The following is a 20,342-nucleotide window of genomic DNA, read 5'->3' as shown; positions in this document are numbered from 1 at the left end:
TAAAATCCACAGAACAAACCACATTGAGCGTACTGAAAAAAGACAGGAGTGGAGCTTAAAGCAATCTCAGGCAAAAAGAAATTTTAGAGGATGGGATCCACTCCTGTGGCAAGACCTCAGTAGACAATGTCCACCACTAACAACTAGGTACCAAACCATAGGCACTCATGAGCTGGTTAATTGTTCATGTCCTGCAATGTAAAGGATACAAGTCCTTTGTGTCCTGTAAAGGTCACAAAAACTTTTACGATCATTAAATACCCTCTGAAAGTACTAAATCTATGTGAAATTTTGTAAAAAGTAATCAAGAATCAGATCTCAAGGGGTGCCTGGGTGGCTCAGTCGGTTAAGCGTCAGCTTTTGACTCAGGTCATGATCCCAGGGTCCTGGGATCAAGTCCGTGTCAGGCTCCCTGCTTCCCCCTCTCCTTCTGCTGCTCCCTCCCCCTGCTTGTGCTCTTTGTGTCAAATAAATAAAATCTCAAAAAAAAAAAAAGGGAAGCAGATCTCAAAAATGTGCTGCCCTTCCTCCTAGAGATCATAATTATCGATGTAATTTACTTTATTAAACATACTTGCTAAGGTCCCTTCCCAATAATTTGTGGGCAAGCTGGACAAAGTAAATTCAGTTAAAATAACAAAATTAAATTAACACCTGCCATGGTGACCATGGTCTTACTAGCACTGTGCCTGATTAACTGAGCCCATTACCCATACAACTAGTACATCTAACTTCATTCCAACCAAACCTAAGTCCCTGAAATATAACAAAGAATATGAAGTTTACATTTTAATATGTGAACACTGCAGAATCAGGAACTGTAATGAAAGCTACAATTCTAACAGTTTTTCTTTCAAACTACTTAGCAATCTACTGATTAGAGCTATAGACACAAAAATTTACCCTATGTCAGGACACCTGGGTGGCTCAGTCAGTTGAGCACCTGCCTTCAGCTCAGGTCATGATCCCACAGTCCTGGGATTGAGTCCCTCATTGGGCTTCCTGCTCAGCAGGGAGCCTGCTTCCCTGTCTGCCTGCAGCTTCCCCTGCTTGTACTCGCTCTAGCTCTCTGACAAATAAATAAAATCTTTAAAAAAAAAAATTTACAATATGTCAAAACTCTTGCACAAAACAACAGTAATGCTCTTTTAATCTACTCCCTGTTTTGTTTTTTTTTTTTAAGATTTATTTACTTGAGAGAGAGAGAAAGAGAGCACGCACACAAGCAGGGTGGAGGTGCAGCAGGAGAAGCAGACTCTCCACTGAGCAGGGAGCCCGGCGTGGAGTTCGATCCCAGGACCCTGAGATCATGACCTCAGCCAAAGGCAGTCGCTTAACCAACTAAGCCACCCAAGCACCCCATACTCTCTACTCTTTTCAAGAGGAATTCTACCTCTTTTTTTTTTTTTTAAAGATTTTATTTATTTATTTGAGAGAGAGAGAATGAGAGAGAGCACATGAGAGGGGGGAGGGTCAGAGGGAGAAGCAGACTCCCTGCTGAGCAGGGAGCCCGATGCGGGACTCGATCCAGGGACTCCAGGATCATGACCTGAGCCGAAGGCAGTCGCTTAACCAACTGAGCCACCCAGGCGCCCGGAATTCTACCTCTTTAAATATGCACTAGGGCTTTATCTGTAATCTTGCCTACTTCCTCTATATTCTTCAGGTCCTACACATATACACATACATATATACGTACATACATATATACACGCACATATCTTGAACTACCATACTATCCATTTCAGCATGGTTCATTTGGACAGTTTCAGAGACTTCACAAGTCAATCATGCACACCCTATTATAATCCCAAACAAAACGAATGTAACCTAACAACCCACAGAAGTTACCAAAGGTCTACAATGCTCAGGGCATCTAATTAGATGAAACATGACAATGATTTTCTTAAACATGAATGGAAGTGGGTGAGCTCCAAGAGTGCATTATCAATCCAGCATTTTAAAAATAACATTTGCAAGAACTACAAAGATGCTACCTCATTCAGAATTTGATTTCTTTCACTATCCTATCTATTCTCTGTTCATACTAAACACATCAATCCCAATTAACAAAGTATCCATAGAAACCAAGAGTCATTACTATACCTAAGCCCACTAAAGGCCATCTTTTTGCCAAACACTATGGATGCTTTTTGTGTGATATTTCGAGAAAGGAGGGGTACAAACTTGGAACTTTTAGATAATCAGTGAGTTCTGATATAAAAGAAAGAAAAAGATAGGGGCGCCTGGGTGGCTCAGTTGGTTAAGCGTCTGTCTTCGGCTCATGTCATGCTAAGGTCATGATCCCAGGGTCCTGGGACCAAGCCCATGTTGGGCTCCCTGCTCAGCGGGGAGTATGCTTCTCTCTCTCCCTCTGCCCCTCCCTCCTGTTAGTGCTCTCTCTCTCTCTCTCTGATAAATAAAATCTTTGAGGGGCGCCTGGGTGGCTCAGTCGTTAAGTATTTGCCTTCAGCTCGGGCTATGATCCCAGGGTCCTGGGATCGAGCCCCATATCAGGCTTCCCACTCAGCGAGAACCCTGCTTCTCCCTCTCCCACTCCCCCTGCTTGTGTTCCCTCTCTCGCTGTCTCTCTCTGTCAAATAAATAAAATCTTAAAAAAAAATAAAAATAAAAAAATAAAATCTTTGAAAGAAAGAGAGAAAGAGAGAGAGGGGAGGGATGTGAAAAGCAGAGGGAACCAAATGGATGAAATATTCCAAGGCAAAACCAACTCAGAGCTACCATATATTTTTCCCAATACTTCAACTTTGCTCAAATTTGTTATTTTCCCTAACTTCCAATCCACTAAAGTTATTTTAATTAAAACACTTATTTATATGGGGTGCTTGGCTGACTCAGTCGGTAGAGCATGTGACTCTTGATCTCAGGGTTGTGAGTTCAAGCCCCACGGTAGGTGTAGAGATTACTTAAAAATGACATCTTAAAAAGAAAAAAAACTTATTTTATAAACCCAAGTTATTCACAAATGTTATTTATTAATAATGTAAAGTCATTCAACTCAATCATTTTTCTCATGATTCCTAGTGTAATGACTAACAGGAAAATAGGATGGGGATTTTGTAATTTAGGTTTACATTGCAGGGACAAGGAGAACAAGCAGGCAAAGGTTTAGCAAAGGGCAACCTGGGAAGGAATGCCAAAGACAGCAGAAGGCTAACGGCACTGCTTACCCAATCATTAGAGGTGGATGAACGTCTAAGTCAACTCTGTCTTCCTCACAATTTTGTCGGGATCAGCCTTGTCCAACTAAGAAAACAGCTAAAACTTAAGCATTTACAGCATGTTACACATGTTCTAAGCACTGTGCATATACATTAACTACTTTAATCCTCAGAACCCTATGAAACAGGTACTAGTATTGTCTCCAATTTTAAAGACTGGAAACAGAACAGAGAAGTTGAGAAACTTGCCCAAAGTCACAAAGCTACTAAGTGGCACAGCAAGGGATTCTGGCTCCAAAGTCGGTACTATACACATTACATAACAAATACACATTTATACTGCAGCCCATAGTCACTTATTCCAATTATCCAGAATCTGGACTATTAATGAATGGCAATGAGTTTCTCACTAAGCAGTCCCTTCCTAGGATGACTATGACAGATTATGTTTAAATGAGAAAACTTAGAAAAACTTATTTAACATACATTTTGCTCCAATTTTTGCTTTTTAAAATTACACAGAATTGGGCGTTTGGGTGGCTCAGTGGTTAAACGTCTGCCTTCGGCTCAGGTCACGATCCTAGGGTCCTGGATGGAGTTCCGCATCAGGCTCCCTGCTCAGCGGGGAGTCGGCTTCTCCCTCTGCCTCTACCTCTGCTTGTGTGCTCTCTCTTTCTTGCTTTCTCTCTCTCCCTCAAATAAATAAAATCTTTTAAATAAATAAATAAAGTTACAGAGAATATTCCCACAGCATATCTAGATTGAGAACTACTACAAAATCTTTAAAAAGTTGAGCAATAAGCAAAATTATTTGTAAGGGGCACCTGGGTGGCTCAGTCAGTTAAGCATCTGCCTCTTGATTTTGGCTAGGTCATGATCTCAGGGTCGTGAGACTGAGCCCTGCTTGGGATTCTCTCTCTCTCCCTCTGCCCCTCCCCCACCTCCCTCTCTTTAAAAAAAAAAAAAAAAATTTAAAAAAAAAAAAAAAAATAAATTTAGCATTTAAAAACGAGTAAAAAAAAAAAAAAAAAAAACCACCTGGAAATATTCACCATGGTTCTCTACTATAAAATACCTTAAGGGATTTTTTGGGTTTTTTATTTTCTTATTTTATTTTTTATTTTGTGTTTTTATTTTGTTATTTTATTTTATTTTTATTTTATTTAATCCCTGAGAAAGAAAATATTATTAAAGCCAGCCTGGGGGCATCTGGGTGGCACAGTTGAGCATCCTGACTCTTGCTTTTGGCTCGGGTCATGATCTCGGGGTCATGGGATCAAGCCCCACAGTCTGCTTGAGATTCTCTCTCGCTGTCCCTGCCCTTCCCGCTAGTGCTCTCTCTCTAATAAATAAATCTTAAAAAAACAAAAAAACAGCCTGACTTCCCTTAAACTAATACACTAAATCCAGATTACTAAAGAAATCACAGTATGTCGATTAAAATTATAGAAAAGGCTTCCATTTTCATTTAGACAACCGAAAAACGGAGGATCTCCCCAAATGACATATGTGTATGAACGGCAGCGCCTATACATACATGTCCCTTTTTTAAAGGAAAGCAAAGACTGTGAGATAGCGAGTAAGTCAATTTTATCTTAGAGCCTCAACTCTCTCACCTGTTAAAAAAAAATGAATTAAGATAATCTCGAGAATCTCCATCCCACATACTAAACTGTAATTACCAAAGAGTCTCAATATTCTTCTATGTAAAGACTCACTTTCAAATCTTGTTTACTGAATTTTGCAAATACTCTATTTCCAGAAATAATGAAGCATTTTCTTAACTTTTCCCTGCTCCATTTGTTATTAAGTTCTGGTAGGCAAGCCCAATTTTTAAAATACATACTAATATTAAGTTAATAATCACTTAACAGATGTAAGCAGTATCAAAAACTTATTCTTAAAATAAAGCTATCAAACATTCATATACCATACCACCTATGAATTACTTGTGCCAAATAATAATAGTTATCAAACCTGAATAAGATCAAGCTTCCAGATCTAATTACCGGTTTACAGGATTATAGGAGATAGAACTGATTCCATGGAGATGCAATCAGCAAACTCCTGTGTGTGGGGTTGTGTATTAAAATTTAAATACATGTTAAAAATTAACTTGAACGCTGATTTGTTATTAAGAAATTATGAAAAATTTTAAGGTGTGATTAACAGCATGGTACCTATGCTCTTAAAAAAGTCCTATTCAGGGGGCGCCTGGGTGGCTCAGTTGGTTAAGCAGCTGGCTTCGGCTCAGGTCATGATCCCAGGGTCCTGGGATCAAGCCCCGCATCGGGCTCCCTGCTCAGCAGAGAGCCTGCTTCTCCCTTTCCCTCTGCCTGACAGTCTGCCTACTTGTGCTCTCTATCTCTCTGTCAAATAAATAAATAATCTTTAAAAAAAAAAAAAAAAAAAAGTTCTTTTCAGGGCGCCTGGGTGGCCCAGTTGGTTAACCATCTTGCCTTCAGCTCAGGTCACGATCCTGGAGTCCCAGGATCAAGGCCCACATCGGGCTCCCCACTCTGCTTCTCCCTCTGACCCTCCCCCTTCTCATGCTTTCTCTCTCTGCCTCTCTCAAATAAATAAAAATTTTTAAAAAAAAAAAAAAAAAAAAGTCCTTTCCAGGGCAGCTGAGTGGCTCAGTTAGTTTAAGTGTCCAACTCCTGAATTCGGATCAGGTCAAAATCTCAGGTTTGTGAGATCGAGATCAGGCTCAGCACTGGGCATGGAGCCTGCTTAAGGTTCCCTCTCTGTCTCTTGTCTGCCTCTCACGCCCCCTCCCTTTCTTAAAAAAAAAAAAAAGTCCTTTTCTCTTACTGGAAATATTTACAGTGCTGTAAAATGTCTAGAATTTGCTTTAAAATACTCCATTGGGAGGAAGAGGAACATATATGAAACAAGACTGGCCATGTGTTAGTACATGGGTGACAGATACATGAGAATTCATTTTTCTAGTCTATATATATATGTGTGTATGTGTGCTGGAAGCTTTTCATAATGAAAAATTTTAAAATCTATCAGGAAAGTAAAAATGCTGTTCAAGACTGAGAATTAAGGCTCAGACTATTAGAAAAAGAGCAGGAGGAGCTCCTGGGTGGCGCAGTCAGTTAAGCAGTGGACTCTTGGTTTCAGCTCAGGCTGTGATCTCAGCGTCCTGGGAAGGAGCCTCACGTCGGTCTCTGCACTCAGCATGGAATCTGCTTAAGATTCTCTCTCTCCCTCTGCCCCCGCCCCCCACGCGCGTGCTCTCTTCTCTGAAATAATAAAATCTTAAAAAGAAAAGGAGCAAGAAGCAGTACACTGTATAATATTCAGACTGCTACTCAAACCATGGTCCAGGAGCCTGTGATAGTCTACAAACTGTTTACCAGTCTGTAGAAAAATTGACAGTAAGCATTTTCAAACTTCTGTAGTAATTTTACAGAATAATTTTATGACTATTGAGTCTAATAATAAATAAAACATTTGTGTTTGAGAAGCAATGTTAAAACATTTGGAACACTTACAAATACAGCTTCTTTCTACAACTTGTAGGTACAGTTCATAAAATAGAGAAAATCTATCAAAATATGAACCAAAGTTTATTTCATCTTAAACTTGCACAGGTGAATATCACACAAACTTCAGAAAACTAAAAGTTAAAAAGTGATAAAAACCTGTCTTTTCAATGTCTCTCATGAACAAAGATGCAAAAGTCCTCAAGAAAATATTGGCAAATCAAATCCAACAATGTATAGAAAGAACTATACACCACAAGCAAGTGGGGTTTATCCCAGATATGCAAGTCTAGTTCAATATTCAAAAAATCAATTAAGGTAATCCTTCATATCAACACACCGAAAAAGAAAAAAACCACAAGATCACACAAATACACGCAGAAAAGGCATTTGACAAAATCCAACAACCATTCATGGAGCGGGGGGTAAACTCTCAGCAAACTAGAAATAGAGGGGAACTTCCTCAACATGGTAAAGAGCATATACAAAAAACCTACAGCTAACATCATATTTAATGGTGAAAAACTAGAAACTTTTCTACTAAGATCAGTAATAAGGCAAAATGTTCCCTCTCCCCATTCCTTTTAACATCAAATTGGAAATTCTAGCTAATGCTGTAGGAGAAAATTTTAAAAGTACACAAATTGGGAAGAAAAATAAAACTGTCCTTATTGACAGATGATAGGACTGTCTATATAGAAAACCCAAAAAAATCAACAAAATGACGCCTAGAGCTAATAAGTGATTATAACAAGGTTGCAGGATACAAGGTTAATATACCAAAGTCAACTGCTTTCCTATATAACACAATGAACAAACAGAATTTGAAATTAAAAACATTATCACCATTTACACCAGCATCCCCCAAAAGTGAAATACTTGGTATAAATCTAACAAAACACATACAAGACCTATATGAGAAAAACTATAATACTCTGATGAAAGAAATCAAAGAGGAACTAAAGAAATGGATTATTATTCCATGTTCATGGAAGGGCAGACTCAAAACTGTCAAAATCTCACTTCTTCCCAACTTCATCAAGAGATTCAATGCAATCCCAATCAAAATGCCAGGAAGTTCTTCTGTGGGTATCAACAAAGCAACTCTAAGTTTATATGGAGAATCATAATTTCCAGAATAGCCAACAAAGTACTGAAGAAAAAAAAAAACAAAGTCTGAGAACTGATACCCCTAACTTCAAAACTTACTATAAAGCTACAATAATCAAGACAGTGTGTTATTTGCAAAACAGACAAGTCAATGGGATAGAACAGAGCCCAGAAAGAGACCTACAAATATAGTCAACTGATCTCTGACAACGGAGTAAAGGCAACACAATGGAGAAAAGATGTCTTTTCAAAAAAAAAAAAAAAAAAAAAGGCACTGGAACAACTAGACACCCATATGCCAAGAATTTACTCTAGACACAGACCTCACATCCTTCACAAAAATTCACGCAAAATGGATCACAGACCTAAATGTAAAATGAAGAACTATAAAATTCCTAGAAGACAAAATAAAAGGTTATCTAGATGACCTTAGCTATGGCAATGACTTTTTAGATAAAATACCATGAAAAATACTTTCTGAAGTATTTCTTACTACAATTAAAAACTTCCACTCTGCAAAACACACTGTCAAGGGAATGAAAAGATAAGCCAGAAAACAGGAGAAAATATTTGCAAAAGCCCTATCTGCTACAGGACTGTTATCCAAAATATACAAAGAACTCTTGAACTTTAACAATAACAAGCAATCCAATTAAAACATGGGCAAAAGATCTAAACAGACAAACCTCACGAAGGAACATCTACAGATGGCCAATAAGCACATGAAAAAATGCTCAATATCCTAGGTCAAGAGGAAACTGCAAATTAAAATAACAATTAGGTACCATTACACACCTATTGGAACGACCAAAATCCAGAACACTGGTAACACCAAATGCTAGCGAGGACATAGAGCAACAAGACCTCTCATTCATTACTGATGGGAATGCAAAATAGTATAGTCACTTAGGAACAGTGTTTGACAGTTTACAAAACTACACATGCTCTTACCATACAATCCAGCAACCGTGCACCTTGGTATTTACCCAAAGCAGTTGAAAACTTATGTCCACACAAAAGTCTGCATACAGATGTTATTCGTAACAGCCAAAACTTGCAAGCAACCAAGATGTCCTTCAGTAGGTGCGACACATGATCTGAGGTGAATGGATAAACTGTGGTACGATGAAATACTATTCAGCACTAAAAACAAGTGACGGATCAAGCCATAAAAAGACACAGACGAACCTTAAATGCCTATTACTAAATGAAAGAAGCCAATATGAAATCACTATATACTGTGTAATTCCAACTACATGATACTCTAGAAAAAGCAAAACTAAGGAGAGAGTAAAAAGATCAATGGTTGCCAGGGGTTGTGGGGAGGGGAGAATGTACAGGCAGAACAAAGAGGATTTTAGGGTTGTGAAAATATGCTGTATGACACTATAATGGTGGATACTTGTACATTTTATGGGTTTTGACATATATAGAATGACAACACTAAAAGTGAACCTTAACGTAAACTATGGAGTCTGGTTGATAATAATTCATCAACTGTAACAAATGTACCACTCTGTTGTGATTGATGTTGGGGAAGGCTATGCATGTGTTGGGGCAAGGGATATAGGAGAACTCTCTATACTTTCTGCTCAATTTTGCTATGAAACTATACCGCTCTAAAAATAAAGTCTATTTTTTAAAATCTGCTTAATGTTTCTTTTTAAGTCCACAGGAAACATTTTCTTTAAAAAAAAAATCAGGGGCGCCTGGGTGGCTCAGTCGTTGGGCGTCTGCCTTCGGCTCAGGTCATGATCCCAGGGTCCTGGGATCGAGCCCCACATCGGGCTCCCTGCTCGGCGGGAGGCCTGCTTCTCCCTCTCCCACTCCCCCTGCTTGTGTTCCCTCTCTCGCTGTGCCTCTCTCTGTCAAATAAATAAATAAAATCTTTAAAAAAAAAAAAATCAGCTCTCAAAGAATGATAGTTTTAAAAAGGCTACAGTAACTTTTGGTTTGAACCTAAAGCTGTTCTAAAAAATAAAACCAAATTTGAAATATAGTCACACCAAAAATCTTAAATTAAAAAAACAAAAAGACACAGAAATTGGTAGGAAAAGCTGCCAGTGACCAAATCTGGATCAACTTTAGCATCACCATAAACAATGACAAATTTTTTTTTATTTTTTTAAGATTTTATTTATTTATTTATTTTAGAGGAGAGAAAGAGAGAACAAGCAGGGGAGGAGGAGCAGAGCGGGAAGGACATGGAGGGGAAGAGAATCCCTCAACCACACTCCACGCTGAGCACAGAGCCAACCAGATGCGGGGCTTGATCCCAGGACCCTGAGATCACGACCTGAGCTGAAACCAAGGGTCAGGCACTCAACAGACTGAGCCAGCACCCCGACAATAAAGATTTTAAAAAACTGACTAAAATAAAAATCTGTAAGTCTACACAGACACTGATAAACACACAAATAAGTAAATAAGAGAAAGCTCCTCCTTACAGTAAAAATCCAACTAATAAATGCAAAAAGTAACTGGATTAGAAAATCACCCTTTGGGGGCGCCTGGGTGGCTCAGTCCGTTAAGCATCTGCCTTCGGCCCCGGTCATGATCCCAGGGTCCTGTCCCACATCCGCAAGGAGCCTGCTTCTCCCTCTGCCTGCAGTTCCCCCTGCTTGTGCGCACTCTCTCTGACAAATAAAATCTTTTTAAAAAAATGACAAAAGACTGCAACACATAATCTGAGATTTTCTTTTGCCTTTATAAAGAACATTAATGGAGTAAGTGCCAAATTTGAGTAAGATTTATAGAATCTTGGGGCACCTGGCTAGCTCAGTTGGTAGAGCATGCAACTCTTGATCTTGGGGTTGTAAATTCGAGCCCCATGTTGGGTGTAGGTATTACTCAAAAATACATAAATAATAAAACCTGCATCTTAAAAAAAAAGATTTGTAGACTCTTATTAAGAATTACATAAAATCATACAATGTTAATTTCCTGTTTTGATCATTATATTGTGGTTATGTAGCAGAAAGCCTGTGATTTTTAAGAAATATACACTGAGGGGCGCCTGGGTGGCTCAGTTGGTTAAGCGACTGCCTTCGGCTCAGGTCACGATCCTGGAGTCCCTGGATCGAGTCCCGCATCGGGCTCCCTGCTCGGCAGGGAGTCTGCTTCTCCCTCTGACCCTCCCCCCTCTCATGTGCTCTCTCTCTCTCGTTCTCTCTGTCTCAAATAAATAAAAAAAATTTTAAAAAGAAAGAAATATACACTGAAATATTTAAGGATAAAGGGGTATCATGTCTGCAACTGATTTTCAAACAGTTCTGGGGAGAATATATATTTGTTATTTATATATATCCACATCACACAATAAATCTTACTATTTACAAAATACTTTCACATACATTATTTTTATCCTGATAAAAACCATGCAATAGGTATAGAAGAGTCCTTTTATCAGAGAATAAATCTGCCTCATATACCCTAAGCCTTTCTCAAGAACTAGCCCTTCTTTCCATCCCTATCACCAAGCCCTAGCTCATCATTTCTTTCCTCAACTATTTTTCTAACTGGTTTTCCTACCTTCTTACTCCACATCTCTACCAGAGTGGTCAAAAAAGGAAAAGAGGGGCGCCTGGGTGGCTCAGTCAGTTAAGCGTTTGCCTTCAGCTCAGGTCATAATCCCAAGGTCCTGGGATGGAGCCCTGCATCGGGCTCCCTGCTCAGCAGGGAGCTTGCTTCTCTCTCTCTCTCTGTCTCTCGCGTGCATGTGCGCGCAAATAAAATCTTTAAAAAAAAAAAAGGAAAAGACAAAAAATCTGATGTTGCTGTTCTGCAGCTCTGAAATTTTCAAGAGCATCCTACTAAAGTTAAAAATCCTAAACAGGGTATCAAAGGCCCTTCCTGACAGGTCTTTTAAGTATCTGCTCCACCACAGAAACACAAACAGACACGCGCTTCAAGAATATCCTACAATATTTTCCTTTAGTGATTTACTAGTGCCTTTCACCAAAGTGTTAAGGTGAAATCTACTTTAATCTACTATGGAAAGATCAGTTCCATCTCTTGATATTTATACTTATTTCTCCCATATACAGGAAAATGTACTGCACTTCTTAGACGCAAATTCAAGTCCCTCTCCACCTCTTACTGAATCTCGGATACTGGCGAAATGATTAAGACCCAAAGGTCTTCATTGAAAAAAATTACGCTAATAATGCCACACCTGTCTTTAAGTAGGTACTAAAACCAATAACCTCAAGATCCACATCCCATAATTAATACTACCAACAATTGCCAGCTTGAAATAACACCACCTTAAATTATGTATGGAGCTTTAGGCCACAGAACACTTACATTATTTCCCTTAATCCTAAGAACCCTCAGGTATTCTCCCCTAAGATACCCTAGAATCTCCCTGAGGTACAAGTATATTCATTTTAATGACAAGGAATCCAGGGCTCCAGGAAAAGTAAAATGACTTGCCCAGGGTCACAAAGCTTTAAGAAGTAAACCCCAAATTCTGACTCCGGTTTTTTCTCATTAGTGTACCAGAGCCTTCCAGGATTACACAAACTTTTCCCCAGAATAAAACATGAGTAATTAGGTGACAAGACAGGCTGACTGTAGCCACTGTCCCTAGCTACCACAAAGCACTGACACTGACACCACCTCCAAAACAAGTCCCAGAATCTTGATCTTCCTCCAGAATCCCCTAGGTGTGAACCCCTAGTCCCAGGCACCATCAACTCTCCTGTCGATTACTGAAAAACCTCCCCACTATTCTCACTGCTTTCTAATCTATCCACCATCCTTACATAAAAGCCAGATGGATTCTTTAGAAATGTAAACCAGGGGCGCCTGGGTGGCTCAGTTGGTTAAGCGACTGCCTTCGGCTCAGGTCATGATCCTGGAGTCCCGGGATCGAGTCCCGCATCGGGCTCCCTGCTCAGCAGGGAGTCTGCTTCTCCCTCTGACCCTCCTCTCTCTCATGCTCTCTGTCTCTCATTCTCTCTCTCTCAAATAAATAAATAAAATCTTTAAAAAAAAAAAAAAAGAAATGTAAACCAGATCACAACACAAGGATTTAAAATCCTCTAATGGCTTCCCAATCCACTCAGAATAAAATTAAAAGCAGCCTTTCTTAAAAATCTCTACATAAAAATGGAGTTCATTCTGTTCCCTTTTACCAGCAAGCTCGATCTCATGTTAAGAGTTTTATATTTGAAATCTCTCCTGCCTTGAACGCTCTATCCCCAGATTTTCATATGGCCAGCTGTCATCACTGAGATCTAGGTTTAAACACTACCTCCAAAGAAAGATTTTCCCTGACCACTCAGTCACATCCACCAAATCACCCTGCTTGCGTTATCTGCATGGCACTTACCACTATCTGGTTTTTTTCCTTGTTTGCTCCTAGGCTGCCTCTCCATACAGGAATGTAAATACAAGTCTTGTTCACCTGGGTATCTCAACATCCAGTATGGTTGCTTTTTGAACAGTGACTAGGTCATTATTAAATGTTTTAATTTCAGTAACAGTGTTTTATTTAATCTACTTTTTGAAAATCTTGAACAACTTCAGAACACACAGTAGGTGCCCAAAAATTAATCTGCTAGATGAATTTATATAAAAACAATGCCTTCAGATTTTCAACTTAATAAATATCCCTCATATATCCCACCATACACACAAAGAAAGACAGAGATGGAGTGGGGAGACAGAACTCTCTCTTCCTATCTGTGAAGATGATCCATACTGAAGAGGATCACTCCACCTTTCTGATTCCCAGCCCCACAATACTAGCTCTGGGGAAAGTGAGGTAAGGACTGTATAAGAGGAGTGCCTTACCAACCTCATCCACATGCTTTAGCTATCCTGAAGCCTCTGGTGGTCCTTAAACAGGACATGTAATTTTCACGTCTCCATACCCTCACACACAGGTTTGCTTCTGCACCGGATGCTTGCCCCTTCCCAACCCCCATCTTACCCAGTTTCAGAAACCTATTACTTCTGCAAGGACCAGCGTAAATGTTCCCATCTCTGTAAAGCCCTTCCTGACCCATACCTAACTTGTGCTAATTCAGTCACTTCTTTACCACTTCACAGTACTTAGTTTTGTGAATTATGGTTTGTCTCCAATGACTGCCTGTGAAAATTCACCTTTATGTCTCTATAAACAGTGTTTGCTCTGCAACAGTCACTTACTCATCATTTAGGCAATAAAAAGCAACGAAATATTCTACTGGTATTTACTGAATGGATAGCATTTCAAAAAAAAATTAGTCAAAAATTGCAAATTACTGTAGTTCCCATGTGAAAACAAACTCTGGCTTCACTAAACACCAAAAAATGAGTTTTTATAATAAAAATTTATAATAACATATTACCCACCCTGACCAAAAAAAGCAAAGGATTTAGAAGTGTTTTTGTTAAAAATCACAGAAATGATGTCCTCCCTTCAGAATCCCAATCAAAGTGTATTGCTGCAATTTGACAGAGTTACCATATGACCCAGCAATTCTATTCCCAGGCATATACCCAAGCGAAATGAAAACTTATGTCCACCCAGACACTTGTACACAGTTATTCATAGCAGCATACTTCGTAACGGCCAAAATGTAGAAACAACCTAAACGTCCGTCAATCAACCAATGGATAAACACAAACAAAATGTGGTATATCCATACAATATTAATTATCCAGCCATAAAAAGAGTACCAATACATGTTAATTACAACATGATAAACCTTGAAAACATTATGCTAAGTGAATGAAGCCAGACATAAAAGAGGTCATATTGTATGATTGATTCCACTTACATGAAATGTACAGAATAGGCAAAACCATAGAGACAGAAAGATTAGTGGTTCCCAGGAACTGGGGCAAAAGAGGGAATGACTGGCTGATGGGTACAGTTTTTGGGGTGATGAAATGTTCTGGAGAGTGGTGATGGCTACACAACTTTGTGAATACACTAAAAACCAATGAATTATATACTTCTTTTTAAAAGGGTGAATCTCAGGGCACCTGGGTGGCTCAGTTGGTTAAGCGTCTGCCTTCAGCTCAGGTCATGATCCCAGGGTCCTGGGATGAAGCCCCAGGTGGGGTTCCCTGCCCAGCTGGGAGCCTGCTTATACCTCTGCTTCTGCCCCTCGCCCCCACCCCCCAGCTCACACACGCACTTCTCTCTCTCAAATAAATAAAATCTTAAAAAAAAAAAAAAGTGAATTTCATAGTATATGAAATAAACTTCAATGAAACTGTTACTTTAAAATTAAGAAAAAAAGTGGAAAGATACGCAACTGATTCCCACAAGCTTTATGCCTGCAAATATTCTTTTATTTACGAGCATTCAAGCCACATAAAATTTTGACTTACCGAATGGTGAAAAGCCAAAATTATGCTGTGTTGATTAAGGAGAGAGTGAGACAGCCTGCCCTCAATACAGGAACAATAAAAATAAAGGAAATTAGTTTTTTCATTACTGAAAAGTTAAATTCACTAGGCAGCTGAAAAATTATCAACTTTATATTCAATTTACCTGACCAACATCCATTTTAAAATCCAAAAATTCAAAAAAAAATGTTTTTAAAGATTTTGAGAGCGAGAGAAAGAGTGCGTGTACACAAGTGGGGGTGCAGAGGGAGAGGGAGAAGCAGACTCCCCGCTGAGCAGGGAGCCCAATGTGAGACTAGATCCCAGGATCCTGGGATCACGACCTGAGCAGAAGGCAGACGCTTAACCGAATGAGCCACCCAGGCGCCCCAAACTGATGGCTCTTGTCAAAAATTGCATCTTAACCAAAATACCACCCTCCCAGAAAGCAAAGAATGCTTACTGATCCAGATTTCTCAAGTGGTAAAATTACCGGTATCAACTCCATGGAAGTGCCTTTTACAAATGCAAATAGCCTAAGTAAAAATGCTTAATATGTTTGCAAAGTTTCTTAACAGACTAACTTCAGCTTCGATTTATGCTAAAAAGGTTTCTGAAGCTTAAAAAACAGTTTTTATGTAAACTACTTTCTTTTTTTTTTTTTTTTTTTGAGAGAGAGAATGAGAGACAGAGAGCAGGAGAGGGAAGAGGGCAGAGGAAGAAGCAGACCCCCCTGCTGAGCAGGGAGCCCCATGCGGGACTCGATCCCGGGACTCCAGGATCATGACCTGAGCCGAAGGCAGTCGCTTAACCAACAGCCACCGAGGCGCCCTATGTAAGCTACTTTCTAAAAAAAAATCAATTACAAGGAAAAAATGAAATGTTTTGATGAACTGGAAGAAGAGGACAAGTTTCCACATACATGCAATGGATAAACCAAGATTTGTTTACTGCTAAGAGACTATGTATCCATAAAATACCAAGCCTCCTACTCACACACACGACAGAAACATTTTCCGACTACATGAGCACCCACCCATGTACTATATAATTATACATGTTATCCTTGGTATACAAAAATACCATGGACAGGCTTGTTTGTGTTTTCTTCCAACAGTGTTGACAGGTAACAGTGAATCACACATTCTCCTGTGTCTCATCCGCCTCATCATCAATGACACACACTGCCAACATCTGAGGTTAAGGATGCAAACAGACTACAGATTATTTTCTCCTTCTCATGATGCTAAATGCTACCAGTATACAAGCATGGAATGACCTCCCTTAGTGTTACTGGTGCCAAACTCAAACCCAAGTAACTGCACAAGACTCAAATCTGAAGTAAACTACAGAACTGCAGTACTTATTTTTATTTGAATGATACATCATCATTACCAAATCGTTGCGCATTCTCTACAGGAAGAAAACCACACTAATAATAGAAATAAACACACTGACAAAAAAAAATTTAAGAGACAGACATAACTTCAAATATTTTATTTCATAAATCATCAAAATCCCAGAAACCTCACAACTTAGAAGACTATGAACAGCATATCCCAGAACATTTCTATAACCAAAAATACTTTGTCAGATCATATATCCATATTCCAGTGCTGAATATACAGTCTTCACAGAAAAAGAATTCATACCCATTTCTCAGAGGTCTTAAAATCTTATTGGGAAGTAGAATAAAAACATAAAAAGATATATTGAAATCCAGCCTAGCATATGCTAAGAAAAAAAAAAAAAAGTCCCACACAAAAAAAGAAGTGAATAAATCCCTTGAGGTTGTAGTCCAAAAGACTTCTCAAGAGACAGGACTCAACTGGGCCCAAAGTAAAGAGAATATCCATGAATACTGCAGAAGAGGGTTTCAAACAGAAAAAAAGGCACAAAGAAAGGCCAAGAGGAGGGACTTCACAGCAGCAACTAACAAATTAGTTTGGCTAGAACTAAGAATCCACAAAGGGAAGAAAAAAGAGTTAAGACTGAAGTGGATCAGGGCCAGGTTACAAAGAAACTTCACCACCACACCAAGAAGCTTAAACCTTACTTTGCATGTAATGAGTGTTCTGGAAGTTTTTATGTTGTGAGGGGATGAGAGTGTTAAATTGTTCAAGGTATTATTTACCCAAAGCATAAGCAAGCACAAATATTCCAAATGAGACTGCATATCACTGGGAGAAAATGTGCTCAAAGCCCAGGCCTAAGAGTTTATTACTGGAGGAGAAAGGAGGCAGCAGCAATGCTCAAATAATAAAATTTAACCAAGTTAAACAAAAACCTAAGTGCTCTACTTTTCCAACTCCCATTTAAAGTTTCCACTTATTATAAAATGTAAGGGTAAAGCACATTGAACAGCCCTCACTATATCAATTACACATCGTAGGCAATTTACCTCAAATACCGTACAACTGGATCGTGAGTTCAGTAACTGTTTTAACCCTTAGCCCTTAAACGTGATAATATGCCGTAACCCTTATCAGTGTACAGAGGCGGATTGGGGCCATAAGTTGCAAATACACAACCAAGAATGAGTTCATCATACTAACCCAGGCACATTTCAAGAGTAACTAAATGAGTGTCTCAATGCTCTGAGTGTCCCAATATTCTGAAGCATTAATAAAAGGTGTTGAGGGGCGCCTGGGTGGCTCAGTTGGTTAAGCGACTGCCTTCGGCTCAGGTCATGATCCTGGAGTCCCGGGATCGAGTCCCGCATCGGGCTCCCTGCTCAGCGGGGGGTCTGCTTCTCCCTCTGACCCTCCTCCCTCTCATGCTCTCTGTCTCTCATTCTCTCTGTCTCAAATAAATAAATAAAATCTTTAAAAAAAAAATAAAAAAATAAAAAAAAAAAAAATAAAAGGTGTTGAAACATCAACAGAAATAAAAATCCCTCATGACATTCAACTATCCTCCCCAAAGATTAAAATGTGTCAGCACTGTCCTCTTAGTTTCCCTAATAGCCCAATAAAACCAATGTCATGAAATTTTAGTATAAGTAAGTGAATGCATATCTTAGAATTACCTCATTTAATTAATAATAACCAGGAGACGAGATTCAGCTTTATTTTTCACAAACACAGTTTATGTGACTTTTCCAAGGCCCTTGGCACAAACCAAGATCAAAAATTTTTATGGTTTCCCCTGGCGTATGATTTGTACACTGAGTCATCCATGTTTGATCAAAACAGGGGTACCCTTGAGGTCGCACAAGTGATAAAGTCAACTAAAAGACCACAGGGAGAAGAACCACTCATTATATAAGGTTTCCAAGACTTAAGGGTTTCTCAGCTGTATTCCTAAAACAATATTCTCGTACGTTAAATGTATTGACAATACCATAAATCATACCGTGAGGAAAGAGACCAAAATACAGAGTAGAGAGGATGGCCCTTAACCTGATAGTCTATGGAGTTAATGGAAAAGGAGACTCAATCGACAGAAACTCAAAATTCTCAGTCAGAGTGTTTCAAAACACCAGCGTATCTCAAAGATAATGGGCCGATTCAAACTTCCAGGGTGATCCCAAACTGCCTGTCCCTTGCGCTTAACGCCAAGTATTCGTTACAATCCTTTTGTCTGTGAAATAACCCATACCAAACCACTGCGGAGAAAATAACAAGATACTTGCACTGAACAACTGTTATTGCGAGCGAGGGGCAGACGATCCTTCCCCTAGTTCCAACTCCTCCTCCCCAGCCCAGCCCCGTCGCCCCCCACCTCTATTTTCGTAGAAATGGCACCAACCGGAGGCCACCTTGGGAGGCAGAGAGGAAGCGGCTAAAGGGCCGAAATACAAGTTTGGAGACCAACACCAACTTGTGGAGATGGAACCAAGTATTACGGCCTATTGCAGAGTAGGAGCGAAGCCCCACTCACCCGCCCGTAGGTGGCAGGAAAAGAAGTTGGGGGGCAGGAGGGGGGAATCTGGCGGAAGAGAGGTGGCAAGGCAGGCAGCGCGTCCAGCCGCGGCTGTTCGATGGTCGGTAAACAAGCGCGGCGGACCCACCCTCCCAGAGCCCCGGGCCTGTCCCCACACGGAGAAAGCCCAAGATGCGAGCGCGGCGGCGGCCGACCGGGCCCCTCGCCCGCGACACCGCCCCAGGGGGCGCGGGCGGGCGGCCCCGGAGACCCGGCGGCCCGGGCGCCTCCAGGGAGCGAGGGGCCGAGCAGGCCGCAGAGGGGGCCGCGAGGGGCCTGCAGTGGGGCGCCCTCCCGGGGCCCAGTTACCTGGCGGCGGCAGCTCCTCCAGCTCCTGCTCCTCCTCTCCGTCCGATGCTCAGCGCCCGGCGGCGGCGGCGGCGGCGGTGGCGGCGGCGACTCCCCGAGCAGCCCGCGGCGACGAGCCGAGCCCGGCCCCTCTCCGCCTCCCTCAGTGCCGCCGCCCGCCCCGCTGCTGCCGCCTCCGCCCTCTCCCCTCAGTCAGGACATGGTCTCCGCGGGCCCGCGCGCGGCTCCCGGCTACCGGGGGGCGGGGGGGAAGGGGCAGAGGGGGCGGAGAGCAGGCGCGGAGGCGGGGGGCACTCCGGAGGGAGAGGGGGGAGAGTGGTAGGGGGTCGGCCTCGGCCGCCGCGGCTCCTAATGGCGTCGGCGAGGGGCCCCGGAGCCAAATAAACCCCACGGCGAGCAGCACAACGTCAAGGCCGGACCCCGCCGCTCGCCGCCCTGTCATTGGCCCGGAGGCCGCCAGCGGCGCAGCCAATAGGCGGCCGCCTCTTTCCGGGCGCAGGAGGCGGGCCGCGGAGAGGTGACGTCATGCCCGCGCCCGGCCCCGATTGTGAGGCTGCTGCCGGCCGGGCTGCGGGCTCTGGGCGCTTTGCGGGTCACGCCGAGAGGCGACAGGGCGGTGCGACGTACTCGGGGCAGGGGGACGCAGGCGACGCGCCGGGGGCGGACCCTCGGCTGGCCGGCTCCCATTGCTCTGTGCCACCGATCCGCCCGACTTCCAAGCCCAACCCTGGGTCTCAGGGCTCCCGAGTTATTCAGTGACAGATTCTGCCTCGCTGTAATACAAACTCTTTATAAGACATCTGGGAAGATCAATGTTTAGGGTTTTACAGATCTATTTTTTACAATGTCTATTTTTTTACGTGAACCCTGCCTTCGAGGCGGCTATCCATTTCTATGTGTGTATGTATATGTTTGTATGTTACATACGTACAAATATGCGTGATGAAGCCGTGGAATTCTATGCCAATTCTATCGCAAAATAAAATTTTTTTAAATC

General features: G+C 41.3%; 1 protein-coding gene across 2 annotated transcripts in view; it reads right to left on the bottom strand.

Moving 5' to 3' along the window:
- The window catches only part of ZRANB1 (zinc finger RANBP2-type containing 1), a 62,278-nt gene extending 42,788 nt beyond the window's left edge, over positions 1 to 19,490 (bottom strand). For both annotated transcript variants that reach the window (XM_044916178.1, XM_021703787.2), the window contains exon 1: positions 19,346 to 19,490. The gene's annotated coding sequence lies outside the window, so the exon portion shown is untranslated. The remainder of the gene's footprint in view (positions 1 to 19,345) is intronic.
- Between the last annotated feature and the right edge of the window lie 852 nt (positions 19,491 to 20,342).

Source organism: Neomonachus schauinslandi, chromosome 6 (genome assembly GCF_002201575.2).
Source record: "Neomonachus schauinslandi chromosome 6, ASM220157v2, whole genome shotgun sequence".
Classification (NCBI taxonomy): Eukaryota; Metazoa; Chordata; class Mammalia; order Carnivora; family Phocidae; genus Neomonachus; species Neomonachus schauinslandi.
Note: the sequence above shows the minus strand (reverse complement) of the source record. Positions and strands in the feature narration are given on the sequence as shown.